This window comes from Ailuropoda melanoleuca, chromosome 11, assembly GCF_002007445.2.
Source record: "Ailuropoda melanoleuca isolate Jingjing chromosome 11, ASM200744v2, whole genome shotgun sequence".
Lineage (NCBI taxonomy): Eukaryota > Metazoa > Chordata > Mammalia > Carnivora > Ursidae > Ailuropoda > Ailuropoda melanoleuca.
Window position 1 is genome coordinate 29,682,133 of NC_048228.1, and position 15,600 is coordinate 29,697,732.

The following is a 15,600-nucleotide window of genomic DNA, read 5'->3' on the forward strand; positions in this document are numbered from 1 at the left end:
TATGGAACATAAGAACTGGGAAGATCGGTAGGGGGAGAAAGGGATAAAGAAATGGGGGATAATCAGAAGGGAGAATGAAGCATGAGAGACTATGGACTCTGAGAAACAAACTGAGGGCTTCAGAGGGGAGGGGGTCGGGGAATGGGATAGACTGGTGATGGGTAGTAAGGAGAGCACGTATTGCATGGTGCACTGGGTGTTATACGCAACTAATGAAGCATCGAACTTTACATCGGAAACCGGGGATGTACTGTATGGTGACTAACATAATATAATAAAAAAACATCAAAATAAAAAAATAGATAAATAAATACACAATGAAGATACTGGAGCTATCGTAATGTATAGGAACAAGCACATGGAGCAGAAATTTCCAATGACATCTCGATTTCTAAATCTCAGCAGAAGTAAGCTATGTCCCCTCCAGCGCAGTCTGTGAGCCAGGCTAACACACAGAGCATATGCCACCTTGTGATCCCAATGGCGGATTAAGCCAGACCACAGAAAAACCACAAACCCCTTCCTCAACTAGGCTGAAAAGTCTGAGATGGTGAACATTAACATGCTCCATTTGTTTAAATAATTTAAAGTGGGGGAGGTGAGTAGGAGGAAATACGACATACATGTCAACTAACTGTAAGTATGATGCCACCCTGATTTTAATGGATCTTTTCTAATTAAGGGATTGGTAGTAATATCAGCAACCATTTGTTGAGTTATTATTGTGCCAGCTCTTTGTACACGTGATCTAATTTAATATCTACAGCAATCCTGTGAGGTAGGAATTGTGTGCTGTGTTTTATGCATGAAGTTCATTCAAATATTTGGCCCAAAGCACAAAGCTAGTAAGCGACAGAACAGGTATTTAAAACCTATCTTGCAGGACACAAAACCCGTATTTTTCCACTATATCACACTCATTTTCAGAGTACGTACTAAACACATAATAATAAATGAAGAATTTAACAAATATCTATTGAGCGAAACATGCCAAAATCTCCAGTCACAAAATGTTATCTGTTCTGTGAAGATACAGTGTGTATTTCTACAGTATTTTGGTTCCTGGCTCAATGTATGCACACAAGAATTTAAAAGGCAAATGAATTCTGTCTACTATTTCTTAGCATATATTATTCTGTTTTCAGCACAGAGCAGTTTCTTTACCTCTTTGTCTTACTTTCTCTCCAGTAAACTGTGAATTCCCTTGTCTAGACCCCAGGCACTTCTTTCATAGGCAGCTGTATCAGTCTACCAACGGCATAGCCAAGGCTGTCTTTCATGCCTGCGACTCTCACATTGTGCTTCAGTAAGAAATCCCAAAGGTTTTCCATGGCTCTAAGTATGCAAACGGCGGCTGTTCCCTTCAGGAGCTCACGCCCCCTGACCCGTCTGCTCCCTCTGCTGCTATAAATCCAGCCGTATCATGCATTATGTATTATGGAAGGAGGGATACACCCTCCGTCCCAGACAAGCCTGCGCCCTTACGTTCATTGTCATCCTGAAGATTCAGGAGAACTGCTCCAAGTCATAGTTGCAGCACGATTGCCAGAAGAAAAGCAAGGTTGGCAAAGGGCTTTCTCGCCTTTTATGAAGTCCTCTGAGCAGATCTCCTTCAGTGTTCACCCAAGGGACTCCCTCTTTACAATATTATTGAATTTGGCGATCTGATTAAGGCTGAGAGGCCATTTCAAATGGATTTGCTAAATCTGCTTTTATTCTGAGGCAGACAAGTAACACTGTATTCTAGCAAGCGGAGAGCTCCAGTTAAAAGAGAAGCTGTCCTCTGGTGTGCCCTACACCCTCTGTTATCAACATTCTTCTGTTTTCAAATCTGTACTTCAAAGACGATCTGCCCCGATGGAGAACTGGGAGATGGAACTCCTCTGAGCCAGGCAATGTTCTTTTCTATTCGCAGCTACTCCTGCAGTGGGTTTGTTAATTTATTCTACGTGAGTGCCAACGTGACAGCCAGGGAAGCGGTCTCAAGTACACCCAACAATTCGCCATTGGAATCACATCACGATGTATGTTAGGACACTTGCAGTATCTCTCGTGCTCTTTTTCCTAGGATTGCAATCTGTAAAGCGACCGTAAACCAGAACTGCCAGTGTCCATATTTGCCACTTTGTGAAAAGGACTTGCCTAAAATGGAAGGCAACACAAAGTAGAGCCAAGAGAGGGAGAGAACTCTGCCAACATCATGTGAGCTCTTGGAATCAACCATGCCTGAAGACAGAATTATCCCTTGGCTTTCTAGAGATACAAGCTAATAAATCCCTATGCTTTTTCAACTTAAGCAAGGTTAGTTGGGATATTTTTGTCACTTGCAAATGCATGAGCTCTAAATAATGAAACAGCGTGTAGTTAAGAGGAAAGAAGGCTGCCTGAAGTGTACTTCCCAATAGGAAACAGATGGCACTCTCAAATTGGAAAATTTTAGAGGATTTTTTTTAAATTAAGGTGTAGGTAGGGTGGATCAGAACCACAAGGGTTGTGCAGTAACTCAGAGCTGGTTAGAACAGTGCAATAATTACCCACAGGCCTAAAAGGACAAGAGAAAGGACCAGTTATCAGAACACAGAAGGGGAGAGTCATACAGAAAAGTTACCTTGAAATAAACAGTGATGTTGAGTCAAGGGACACAGGTGGTTTAAAATGAACTCACAAGAAAAGAGGCATGGGAAATAAACTCTTGCTCTAGTTCCTATCCCCTTCCTGGGATACCTACTGGCTATACTCAGCTGAGAGTCAGAGAAGCCTGGGATGTAGCCCACACAAATCATTCTCCTGGGGCAGAGATCAAAATTCAGCAGGGTGAAAGTTGACCTGTAATTTCAAATGAAAGATACTCAACAAACCCTACATGCTTTGCCCCTCACCCCTCATTCTTTTCCTTCATCTAGTTGAAAAATACATGTTCTCATCTCAGGAGACATATGAAATCCCATCAGCTGTAATATTATCATGGGATGATAATGACTCCATCATACTGCCACCTGTCTTTCAAGGTCACCACTGAGTGTGATTGTTGTGTATTATCTGTCCTTTGTCTGGTGCCAGCAAAGCATGGAGACCTATCCATAAATCGGGCCCCTGCTTGGCATCCACAATTAGGTAGTTTTTTTGATCTCTCCATGCAGTCATAGGTGCGGATGAGGAAAAGATGACAAAGCAATGGAAGCAGACACAACATGAATCTGAGCCACCAGCCCCTGCAGCTGGCGAGTATGCTCGGGACCGGCTGTGTATGTAGATTTCAATTTTTATCATTTATGTCCAGCTTTCAATTCTGTAAGCCAAATACTACCTACGCACACAGTGGGAAGCTCAGACCGCATAGTCATTTTATATCCCATGGTCAAGTGGCCAGTGTGCATCAGAACGTGCTAGCAAGCGAGGAGCTATTTTTCACATGGAAAACAGTCGTCAGTAAAGAAGGACATGGCCTCATTCCAGATCCCCATGCTGTGATTTTCCTACTGAATTTGCCAGAGGCTCAACGAGCCCATTCTTCCTCCAGGTCCCACTCCAAAATTGTAGCCTTATGAATTGCCAATAAATGGGTGAGAGGATCATCCCCGAACATATGCACAGCCGGCAAAACCCTGACTCGGTTTACACGCGTACCGTTTTCTAATCGGCGAGTGCTGTGTAGGGTGTGGCAGCTTGTTCCTCACTTCAGAAGAGATGATGTTCTGCTCACTCATATTTTAGACCTTGAAATTTCATAGTTTTTATTCCTAACCACTTGAATGCATATGTCTTATCAAGATATCTTGAGTGCTTGATGCTTCCCACTTACCAGACCTAGTTAACAGTGTCATCATTATGCAGTAGACAAGTGAGATGTTCAGTGAAATACCAAGATGATTAAGGTCCATCTAGGTCACAACATCGAGTAAGAAAGTTGACGTAACCGTTAGGCAAAATAGTGAAAGTGTGCTGTAGTCTTTGCCATGTAAATGCAAACTATTTCTGATTTTCCTCACTGATTAAAAGGGAATGATTGCACAGCTGCAAATAAAATCACCACGCGATCACGCTTGCTACAGCGCACTGCAGAGGCAGGTCTTGAGCTTCTCAAACCGTGCTATGTTGTAAAATAGCTCTCACTTTAGGTCTAGAAGGAATGACAGGTAGTGAGGTTGGGTCAGGAGGAAAATTAACATCAGGTTAGGAGATAGCCACCTTAGACCCAATCACTGCAAAGCTTTTCTGCAGAAGACGATTACTTAGAGGAAGGGGATGAGGCAGAAACTACCTCCCAAGGCAAGAAAATTTCAGGAGAATTTTGAGAGTCAAAGTTCTCAGCCCAGTGTCTGCTCAAATGTCCCAATCTCCTGCCTCCTTTTCCACCAGTTCCCTTAGAAGAGAAACCTGACAGAGCTGAGTATTTCACTCTGTAATCCCTCACCCCTTACAACCACATTTTGGGCTTATGCCTATGTCAAATATATCCTGCAACAGTGGGAGATGAGGAATTCCTTCAAATCTTCTGTAGAGGCCATCTGGTTCTCCACATGTGTTATATAAATTCATATCTCTCATTTTTCCCCTAAGTAAGCTATGGACTGAGAGAAGAAGCCAGTTCACTCACAGTCTTTATAATCCCTATTGTTGCCACAGTGATCTCCCACTGCCACGTCCTCCAGTCCTCCAACTGCATATCATTTAATCCACCATCAGTGATAATCCAGGTATTGTAATGCCTCTTCATTCCATGAAGTGCCTATGTCCCACCTTCTCCTGGCAAGATGATTATCCCTGTGCTCTATGAATTTAGGAGAAACTCATTGTCAGAATCCCAATTTATAGGCCTATCCCTTATGGCCACTTTCAGTACCAATGAGTGCTAAATGTGATATTAATTGTTGTGTCATGGCAGGGCCATGGCAGGAAGGTATATTCAAATTAGGACAACTGAGGGAAGGCTCATTACAAAAGGACAATTTGCTAAGATGAGATATAGGGGAACCACAAGTAACAACGTATTATTCCAAGTTTTGTTACCATCCATGATCCGAAGATGGCAATGAAGGAAGGAAGCAGTTTTCAGAATCTGAGTGTTGACAGACAAGTATTAAAGGCCACCTTGAGAGGATCTAGTGAATAAGCATTCCAGGGAAAAGAAACAAAAAATGCAGAAGACCTAAGACTATAGTGTACCTGGCATTATGGAGGAAGAGCAAGTAGGCTAGCACCTGGAACAGAATACAAGAAAGACTATTAGGAAGTGAGGATGGGGAAGTGAGGTTGTAGGTACTGTAGAATTTGTAGGTCATTTGAAGGGCTTTTGTTTTACTGTCCATACGTTGGGAAGATTCCAGAGGCTTGAGAAGGGTGACATAATCTGATTTACATTTTAAAGGGATCACACAGGAAACTCTACAGTGTTAACAGACATGGAGACAGTTAGAATATTGTTATAATAACTCAGAGGAAAGGTGATAGGGATTACGACCAGCCCAGGTGGTGGGAGGGTGGCAAAAAGTGATCAGATTCCAGATACATTTTGAAAAGTCAATCGGCTTAATTGCTGAGGAGCTGAATATGGGCTGTGAGATAGTAAAGAATAAAGAATAATTCCAAGTGTTTGGGCTGAGTAACTTAAGAATGAAGTTGCCATTCAGAGTTGAAGAAGCTTTTGGAAAAAAACAGGTTTGGGGGGGGAGGAATTCTGTTGTGGACATGTTAGGCTTGAGAAGATTTTAGACACCAAGTGGAGGTGTGAAGCAGGCAACTGGATATATTACCTGGGGTTCAGAGGAAAGGTCTAGGCCAGAGATATAAATATGGGAATGTCAGCACATAGATGGTATTTAAAGCCATGATACCAGATGAGATCACCTAGGGAGTGAAAATCAATAGAAAGGAGCACCATAAATTTGAAATATGAATTAGTCTCTGAGCAAATTTTATCCTAAAGTGATTATTCGAAGGATCTCTAAAATTGTGGAAGGTCAAGAGGCTACTCTGTTTCTCAAGGGAATTATATAAAATCCTTATTTAAGGGTGTTAAGCATCATGACCAAATTGATGAAGAAATACATGGATATGATCTCTTTAGACTTACATTTCTCCGTTCCCTCAGGTTTCACACATTTAAAACATGCCAGAAACACCTCAGTAAAGGCCTCATCAAGTTGCAGCCAGTGCTTGACTGTAGGCCTTTTGTAAGAAAAACTTTTGTCTGAGTTGAATCCAAAGTAATTTCTCCATATTTTCTTCCACAATCTTTTGGAGGCCACGGGAGGAGAATTAATATGCATCTATCAGAGACAGTAGCTATGCTCACAGTATGTCCCCTAGTAAAATCACCAAGCCCCCAAAGCAGCGAGTGAATACAAATTGGTGTACAACACCCCATATCAATGCCTTCAATGGTTTCCCCCTAAAGGGATCTGAACTATGAACCATTCCATCCAACATTCTGATATGTATGTGGGGAAGTTTCTCCTGCATGAACGGTTTCAATATATGTTAGATACATGATAGCTGGTCATCCCAATGCTCCATGTCCCTCCTGCCCTGGCATTTGCCCTAGTTTGTGTTTAGGAGATAACAAGGTATGGATATTAAATGACTTGTCAAGAGTCACAGAGCAAGCTAGAAATTGGCTGTCCTGATTCTCCTCCTGGATTTACTGCCTTATCTTTTCACTTCAACAAGGGATAATTCTCAAAGCCACACACAATCACCACCCAATGTCAGTTTTACACACACTAATAAAACGGAAAGCAGTTTTGAAGCCAGTTTTATTTTAAACCCTTGGTCCCAGTGGCCCTTTAGCCTTAAAATTTTGAGGATTATTTTCCCAATTTTGACAGATAAGGGAGAAAGAGCACAGAAATAAACCTTAGCTGAAACTAAAAAATTTTAAAGTCTATCAAGCAATATACAGCTGCAAAGTCATTTACCAGGAGCTTGTCAGGGCATACCATATATTATTTTGTGGCCATTCCAAAATGATATAGAAATAATCATTTTTCTTTGGCCGGGCTATTCACAGGAGTACAAACAGCACTCAAGTAGGCAACTGAGGACGTTAGGGGCTCCCTGTGTGCATTCGTTATCACCTTAGCCAAATTCTACTTCCTCAGTAGTCCAGCAAGGTTATCACGCCTGCTCTGTCAGTCTTGTGAGCATCTGTGAAGATCAAGCAGAGACTGCACGGGAAAATGTAAGCACTGCACCAATAATAATACAAATAAAAGAAATTGTAGATAGTATCTTAAGTGCTCATCTCTCCATCCTGGCAGCCTCATGGTACACCCAAGAATTATTTTGCTTGCATAGCTAACATGTTAGGGCACTGGGAATGAATGACTCTTGATGCTGTCCTTACTTGGATGTTAAAACTGCATCATGACCACCTTTCTCAACCATCTGGACACCGTTCAGAGATAAGCCAGTTCTAAAGAGGCCCAGGAATGCTTCAGCAGCCTCCAACCTACAAGCAGGCTGTGACTGGAACTGAGGCCAACCCAGGACTGCACACAGGAATTCAGGCTTATTGGTCACAATGTGGTTAGCGGCTGGTATAGTGAGGTAGTCAGAAAATCAGTTTCAAAGCTGCATGTGTATAGCAATCACACCGCATTTGTGTCCAATGAAGAATACATGTATAATATATGGCATGTGCACTTAGTGAGATAATGTATACATAATGTGGAATGTAGAGTGAATGCAAATTAAACACAACCAAATTTTCTTAAAATGCTTTTCTTCACACTCTCCAAAAATGACAGTTATCCATGTCAAAATCTCTATTTGGGAGTTAAAGGCCGACAGTGACTTTAGAGAGATAAAATGCAACTTGACCCACCCTCCTAGCATGACTGTCGGTTGGACTGTTTAGGCAGGTGGTGTGCACGGATAAGCCTTCCCATTTCCTTTTCCTCTCTTTGCTTTTCCCCTTCTAACCTTTCTTCTTGTCTTCCTTCTTTCCTCTCTTTTACTTCCATTTGCCTCCTCTTCTCTTTCTCTTCTTTCCTCTTTGACTATTTCTCTCTTCTCTTCTCTCTAACTGCTAGCATCTCTACCTTCTCCTCATTTCCCTTTCCTGTCTCCCCTCCTCCTTTTCTCTCTCTTCCTCCTCCTCCCCCTACCCTTTCCTTGCCTCCGCCATATTGTTTGGGTTTCTGCCTCAACCTGCTAGCCCAATCCCGTTTCTTACAGATCTGGGAGACTTTCTTCTCACTCTACCTAGATTTTGCCAGAGCCTTTGTTACTCATACAACCTGACAGGCTTCCTATTAGGAGAGTGTTGTTTAACTGGAGCCACGATACAGTCCTGCTGCCCAGAGTCCCCTCCCATCGTCTCGCTCCACACAGAAGATTGGCCTCCTGACCCCGGCATTGGCATGAACCACCTCTGATCTCCCCATATGGCTGGGACCTAGAGCACTGGCCAGCCCCAAGGCTCCTGAGAGCTCTCTATAGACACGTCAACTTCTCCCCATTCATCTCTGACCTGGTTCTGCCATTCCCACCCTCCGCCCTCTTGTGGCTTATGTCACTGAGGTCCCCACATGTTCTGAATTTAGGCATTCCCAAGTGAAAACACTCACCCCGGAGAATCTGATAATCCTATGGAGAAGACAGCATAGATATGCAGAAAGAAACTGACAACACAAAGGAAAGATAAGAGCCAGTTTGGGAGTCTAGAAACTAAAAGAAGTGCAAAGGAGAGGGGATTAATATAAGCTTAGGTGGTTAAAGAAACTTCACAAAGGAGCTAGAACCTGAAATGAAATTTGGATTTGTAGGGTTTAATTAAAGAGAGAAGTCAGTGGAGAGCATTCTAGGAAGATACAATATAAAAGTGGGCATAAAGATGGGAACATCTATGGCATTTGGAGGTTTATCTTATAATTTACACGTCTCTGACTTCAGGGTCTGCTGGGCATTCAACAATGGGCCCATGAAGATGGGGAAGTCATCCAGAAATAAATGGATGCAGACCACCGAGACACACCAAAGTTAAGTCTCTCATAGTAGCCCCAACGCTGGCATACCATAACATTCATGAGGAAATGGTAAAGCTGGATCTTCTCTAATCTGGCCCCATTCTGCACAGTCTGATTTGAGGGATGAGTCCATAGTAAGGACTCAAGGCCAACGAGCAAGCCTCATGATTCCAGAAAAGTTTTCCCAGGCTGATAAAGACCTCAGCTATTGGCTAGGGATCCAGGAAGCACTTGGTCATCCAGTGGGCATTTATTGAGAGTCCGACAATATCTTAGAGTGTCAGGCATGCAACGATGAATGCTTTGGTTCCCACCTTGAGCAATTTCACAGGCTAGTAGGGTAGGAATGGGATGGGGCAGAAGCAGGATCTTATTAGAAATATATATACAAACGGGAAATTACAGTAGGAGTAAAGAGGTAGTGAGGATGCTCTTGGGTCCCTTGCTGCTTCAGTTTCCCTGCCAGGCTTCCTAGCAGTGGTCTAGTGGAAAAATAAGATGTCTGAATATATTCAGGTAACTGAAGATGAGAATGATAAACGCATTGAAATATCATCAGAAGTTGATGGAACAGTGCTGCTTTCTGTACTTACAGCCCAGTTTCCAGAGGCATATGGGAGTGCTCCAGGAACCCAGTGTCTCAGTGTATGAAAGGTATCCAGCAGTAGAAGAAATTCTGCATGCCCCTGAGGCTGGCTGGGAAATCTGGTATATGTTGTCGACTATCCCGAAGATGACAAAAGAAAAATGGATGAGAGTGATACTTCATCAGCAGTGAAAGTAAAAAGAGCTGTCCAGAAAACACCTGACTTAATAATGTTGGGTCTTCCATGGAAAACAACTGAACAGATCTAAAAGAATATTTTAGTATCTTTGGAGACTTTCTTATGGATTAGGTCAAGAAAGATACTAAAACTGGTCATTCAAAGGGGCTTGGCTTTGTTCATTGTGACAAATATGAAACCCAGGTGAAAGGAATGTCACAGCAGCACAGGATCGATGGACAATGGTATCACAGTAAACTTCCTAATTCTAAACAAAGCCCAGGTGAGACTTTGAGAAGCAGGAGGGTGTTTGTTGGGCCTCGTACTGAGGACATGAGTGCCGATGAGACGCGGCAGTTCTTTTGCCAGGACGGGGACGTGGTCATTGTCTTTATTCCCAAACCATTCAGGTCTTCTGCCTTTGCTACATTTGCAGATGATCGAGTTGCCCAGTCCCTTTCTAGAGAGGACTCCATCATTACAGGAATCAGCATTCACATATCCAATGCTGAACCTAAGCACAAGAGCAATGCACAGACAGAAGTGGAAAACCTGGTGGTAACCCAGGTGGCTTTGGGAATCAGGGTGGACTTGGTAACAGTAGAAGGTGGGAGCTGGTTTGGGAAACAATCAAGGTAGCAATATGGGTGGAGGGGTGAACTTCGGCGCTAAGCACTAAGTGCTCAGGCAGCACTGCCAAGCAGCGGGGGTGTGGGGGGCATGTTAGGCAGTCAGCAGAACCCACCAGGTCCATCAGGTAATAACCAAATCCAAGGTAACATGCAAAGGGAGCCAAATCAGGCTTTTGGTTCTGGAAATAACTCCTGTAGCAGTTCTAACTCAGGTGCGGCAATGGGTTGGGTGTCTGCATCAAAGGCAAGGTCAGGCAGCGGTTTTAAGGGAGGCTTTGGCTCAAGTGTGGATTCTAAATCTTCTGGCTGGAGAATGTAGACAGTGGGGTTGGTGTACAGTAGTGGGAATTCAAATTTTTCTAAACACATGGTAAGTATATTGTAATACATATGTACAAAGAATTTTCAAAATTGGTTTGTTCAGTTGGAGTATATTCAGCCGTATTTTTGGCCTTTTTCTTTAGAAAAAGAGGAAAAGCTAAAGGAATTTTATAAGTGTTGTTACATAAAGGATAGAAATATTGAGTGTTTAGGGGCTCCTGGGTGGCACAGCGGTTAAGCATCTGCCTTCGGCTCAGGGCGTGATCCCGGCGTTATGGGATCGAGCCCCACATCAGGCTCCTCCGCTATGAGCCTGCTTCTTCCTCTCCCACTCCCCCTGCTTGTGTTCCCTCTCTCGTTGGCTGTCTCTATCTCTGTCAAATAAATAAATAAATAAAATCTTTAAAAAAAAAAAGAAATATTGAGTGTTTAAAAGTGAACTGCTGTTTGCCTGATTGGTAAAAACCAACACACTACAATTGATATCGAAAGGTTTCTCCCATAATATTTTGTCCCTGCACGTGTCAAGTGAATTCTTTGCATGTTCGAAATGGACACCATGGATCAGAACTAGGTTTTCTCCTTGTCTTTTTTTTTAAAGACTTTATTTATTTATTTATTTATTTATTTATTTATTTATTTTAGAGAGAGAGGAAATGCACGTGTATGCACGTGTGCAAGCAGGGGAAGGGGCAGAGGGAGAAGGAGAGAGAGAATCTCAGGCAGACTCCCTGCTGAACTGCTGAACGCAAAGCTGATGTGGGGCTTGATCTCATAACACTGAGGTCATGACCTGAGCCAAAATCAAGAAGCAGACACTTAACCACTCGAGCCACCTAGGCACCCCACCTTTTCTCCTTGACTTAATTTGAACCCTACCATATGCATTTTTTTCTTTAGAACAAATCTTTTTTGGAGATCATGGCGTCACAGTATTTAGTTCTTTCGGTTTTGCTTTTGTTTTTTAACACTTGTCTCCCTTCATATGCAAAAATGAAATATGAAGACTTCATTTAATCTCTGCAGTTCATCTCATTTCAAATGTTTATGGAAGAAGCACTTCATTGAAAGTAGTGCTGTGAATACTCTGCCATAGGGATATTTCTGTCTATATGCTTTCTCATTCAAGAATTTGACAGCTTGCTGCATTTTTGACAGTGGGTGTCCCATTTTTATCCTCTACTCTTTATTTCATGGTGTTGTATCAATGCTATGAACACAAGGCTGTGATATGGAACCAGAAGGCTGTTGGAAGTTTTGAAATTTTGTCTGCGATTGAAGGTGGCACCAAGGCATGAAAGGCTAGTATGAACAAGAAAAGGAGAGAGCCTGTGCAGAGACTTGATGGTGCATAATGGATATTTTTCAGCTTGGCAACATGTGTCTCTCAAGCCTGTGGCTTTGGTGAGTGTGCAGACAGCAAAGATAGCAAATAATGTACAAATGTTTTTTGCAGTCGAAGGACATCCACAACTGTTCGAAGACTTTAAGTGAGTTTTGTTCTTACATAACCCATGTTAGTTGAATGTGTTGAGTGAAACGATACTTGTATTCCTTCCACCCCTTTGTCAACTACCATGAATGCCATATGGTGTGTGTTCTTTTCTGTTACTGCACTGTAAGTGTGGTTATGTGAACAGAAGCCGGTCAGTTGACAACATGAACTGAGCCTGTGTTGGGCTTTGTAGGAAGACTCGGAAGCAGAGCTCACCAGTGAGCTTGGGATGTCACAAAGAAGGCTGGAATTTCTAATGTCTGTTAGCCACCCATAAGAATGTTGTTCAGTGCAGTTCTGTGTCCTGTCCTTGGATGATTTTCTAGAAGAGCTGTCAATGTTGAAAATTCTTAAATAAAATGGATTAAAATAGGGCCATATGCACCCCAATGTTCATAGCAGCATTGTCCACAATAGCTAAATTGTGGAAGGAGCCAAGATGCCCTTCAACAGATGACTGGATTAAGAAGATGTGGTCCATATATACAATGGAATTTTACTCAGCCATTAGAACAATTACACAACATTTGCAGCATAATGGACAGGACTAGAGGAGATTATGCTAAGTGAAATAAGTCAAGCAGAGAAAGACAATTATCATATGGTTTCACTCATTTATGGAATTTAAGAAATAGGAAGATCAGTAGGAGAAGGAAGGGAAGAATGAAGGGGGGGTAAACAGAAGGGGGAATGAACCATGAGAGACTATGGACTCTGGGAAACAAACTGAGGGCTTCAGAGGGGAGGGGGGTGGGGGAATAGGATAGACTGGTGATGGGTAGTAAGGAGGGCACGTATTGCATGGTGCACTGGGTGTTATACGCAACTAACGAATCATCGAACTTTACATCAAAAAAAAAATAAAGTTAAATTAAAAAATTTAAAAAAAAAGAATGTAGTTCAGGCAGGTCATATTTCCTTAGGCCGCATGTGCGTAAAGTTGAATGTCTAATTAAAAAATAAATGGAGAGATAGTATGTTTTGTTAGCATTTCCACTGTAGAATTTCTGGACCTGCAAGCTGTATCATCACTGTCACCTCCTGGATGTGCAAGCATCTGGCTTCGGTGCCCTTTTTCAGGAATGAGGTAAGGTCCTCTGGGCTTAGTCTGCTCCATTTAGTAGGCAAGAAAACTACCTCTTCTGTCTTAAAGCTCAAGGTTATTTTAAATTAAAAGTAATAAAAAATCCAGAGTGCCTTGAATTCCTCAGTAGAAATATACTACATGAGCGTGAAGTACATAAATTTGATGGGTCTCCTTTTCTGTAACCTAACAGCTGGCACAGAAGAGAAAAGGATTGACTTAGATCCAAGTTGGGGTCACTGTGGGCAGCAGGGTGGTCAGTCATCTGAGTGAAGGTTTCCAAAATTGTTGTTTAAAGGGTAAGAATGCACGGGCACCTGGGTGGCTCAGTCGGTTAAGCGTATGACTTCAGCTCACGTCATGATCTCAGGGTCCTGGGATCGAGACTCAAGTCGTCAGGCTCCCTGCTCAGTGGGGAGTCTGCTTCTCCTTCTTCCTCTCCCTCGGCCCTCTCCCCCCACTCATGTTCTCTCTCTCTCTGTCTCAAATAAATAAGATAAAATATTTTTTTAAAAAAGGATAAGAATACAGGGGCGCCTGGGTGGCACAGCGGTTAAGCATCTGCCTTCGGCTCAGGGCGTGATCCCGGCGTTATGNAATAAGAATACAGGGGCGCCTGGGTGGCACAGCGGTTAAGCATCTGCCTTCGGCTCAGGGCGTGGTCCCGGCGTTATGGGATCGAGCCCCACATCGGGCTCCTCTGCTATGAGCCTGCTTCTTCCTCTCCCACTCCCCCTGCTTGTGTTCCCTCTCTCGCTGGCTGTCTCTATCTCTGTCAAATAAATAAATAAAATCTTTAAAAAAAAAAAAAGGATAAGAATACAGAACTGCCACTGCTAATGCAGATATCAACATAATAACAAAAAACAGCAGCAGGCAGATTTTGTTGGATTCCTGCAGGAATGCTGACTGAGAAACTGTTGATGCTGCCACGCCTTATAACCATGTGGTGAAGGGGGGCAACCTTAGTGTTGGAACCTGGACTATAACCAGTAACTAGCTCATAGGATTGTATGACATATGCAAATACAACGTACGGACTTTTATTATGTACGTATGTAAATGACGTGTCAAGAAGCACAATGTCCACCTTTAGGCAAGAATGTAATCTACATGAGAGCAGAAATCAAATCCAGTGTCATCAGCATTACCTTCTACTTTCCAGCAGAACACCTGAGACACAGTAGGCTCTCAGTGATACTGGTTCAGTAATGTTCTGGCCTCCTGTAATAACATCACATCCTCTTTCAAGAACAAATAAACAAACAAAATCATTGATTTAAAATTGATGTATTAAATCATATTGTTAGATCCTATCCTGGGCCCTGGGAATGCCCGGAAATAACAGGCACAAGAACAGGTTTTATGGTTTGTCTTTAACTCGATGAGATCAGGGATCATCCTTTGCTTGTAACATTTCTCATGGCTCCCTGAATATGGTAAATGCTTGCTACCCCTCCTATCAAGCAGGCAAACTTGGTGGACCTCTGAAAGATTGAGGCAGTGTTGTGTGATAGAAACAACTACAAAACAAGAATCATGAGTGCTGATTTAAATTTTAACCCTGGATCCATGAATCTAGGCATGTATTTAGACTTTCTGGACCTCATGTTTTCTCATTAGCTCAGGAAATAACCCCTAGATTCCGCTTCTTTTTATGGCCTCTTGAAATGCCCCTATTAATCAGAATATGTTTAGGTTTGTAGCCAGAGAAAGAGAGAGACAGAAAAAGATTGTGTGTGTGCGTGTGTGGTGTGTATTCTGTGTACATATGTACGTATATATATCTTATGTTGCAGAGTTTATGTTTCAGAAAAATGATTACTGTAGGTAGAAATGTATGTCCTTCAACCAAAATGAATTTTCCTTTCCTGACGGCTATATATCAGTCCTGGCAAAAAATTTCAATGGCCTTCCGTGAGTCGTGATTTCACTGGCCTTCCGTGAGTCGTGATTTCACTCTTCAGAGGCATCACTTAGCCTAGGGCATAAGAATTGTCCAAACTTGGGTCACATTTTCATCACAAGGAAGAAAGGGAGCTGCGGGTGCTGGCACTTGGGTGCCAGAGGAGTTGACTGAAAATATGTTCAGAACCACATGGGGAGTAGGGTAATTTCCTAAAGGGAGAGATGGTAAGCAAACAAAAATAACATACAGCCATTGCCATTGCTTTATAATCCCCTCTTTACATTAATAAAGTTATACTGTTTAAAGTTTGTTCACATTCATTTTTTCATGAGTATTTGATTCAACTTTATCTTTCAGTTAATGAGAGTTTCAGCTAAATGTATAAGGTATCAGGTAGCTAGAAAAGAAGCATTGTTAATTATCTTG

General features: G+C 42.4%; 1 pseudogene; it reads left to right on the forward strand.

Moving 5' to 3' along the window:
* Positions 1-9,467: 9,467 nt before the first annotated feature.
* LOC100469824 lies at positions 9,468-10,684 on the forward strand (annotated as a pseudogene).
* The last annotated feature ends 4,916 nt before the right edge of the window (positions 10,685-15,600 follow it).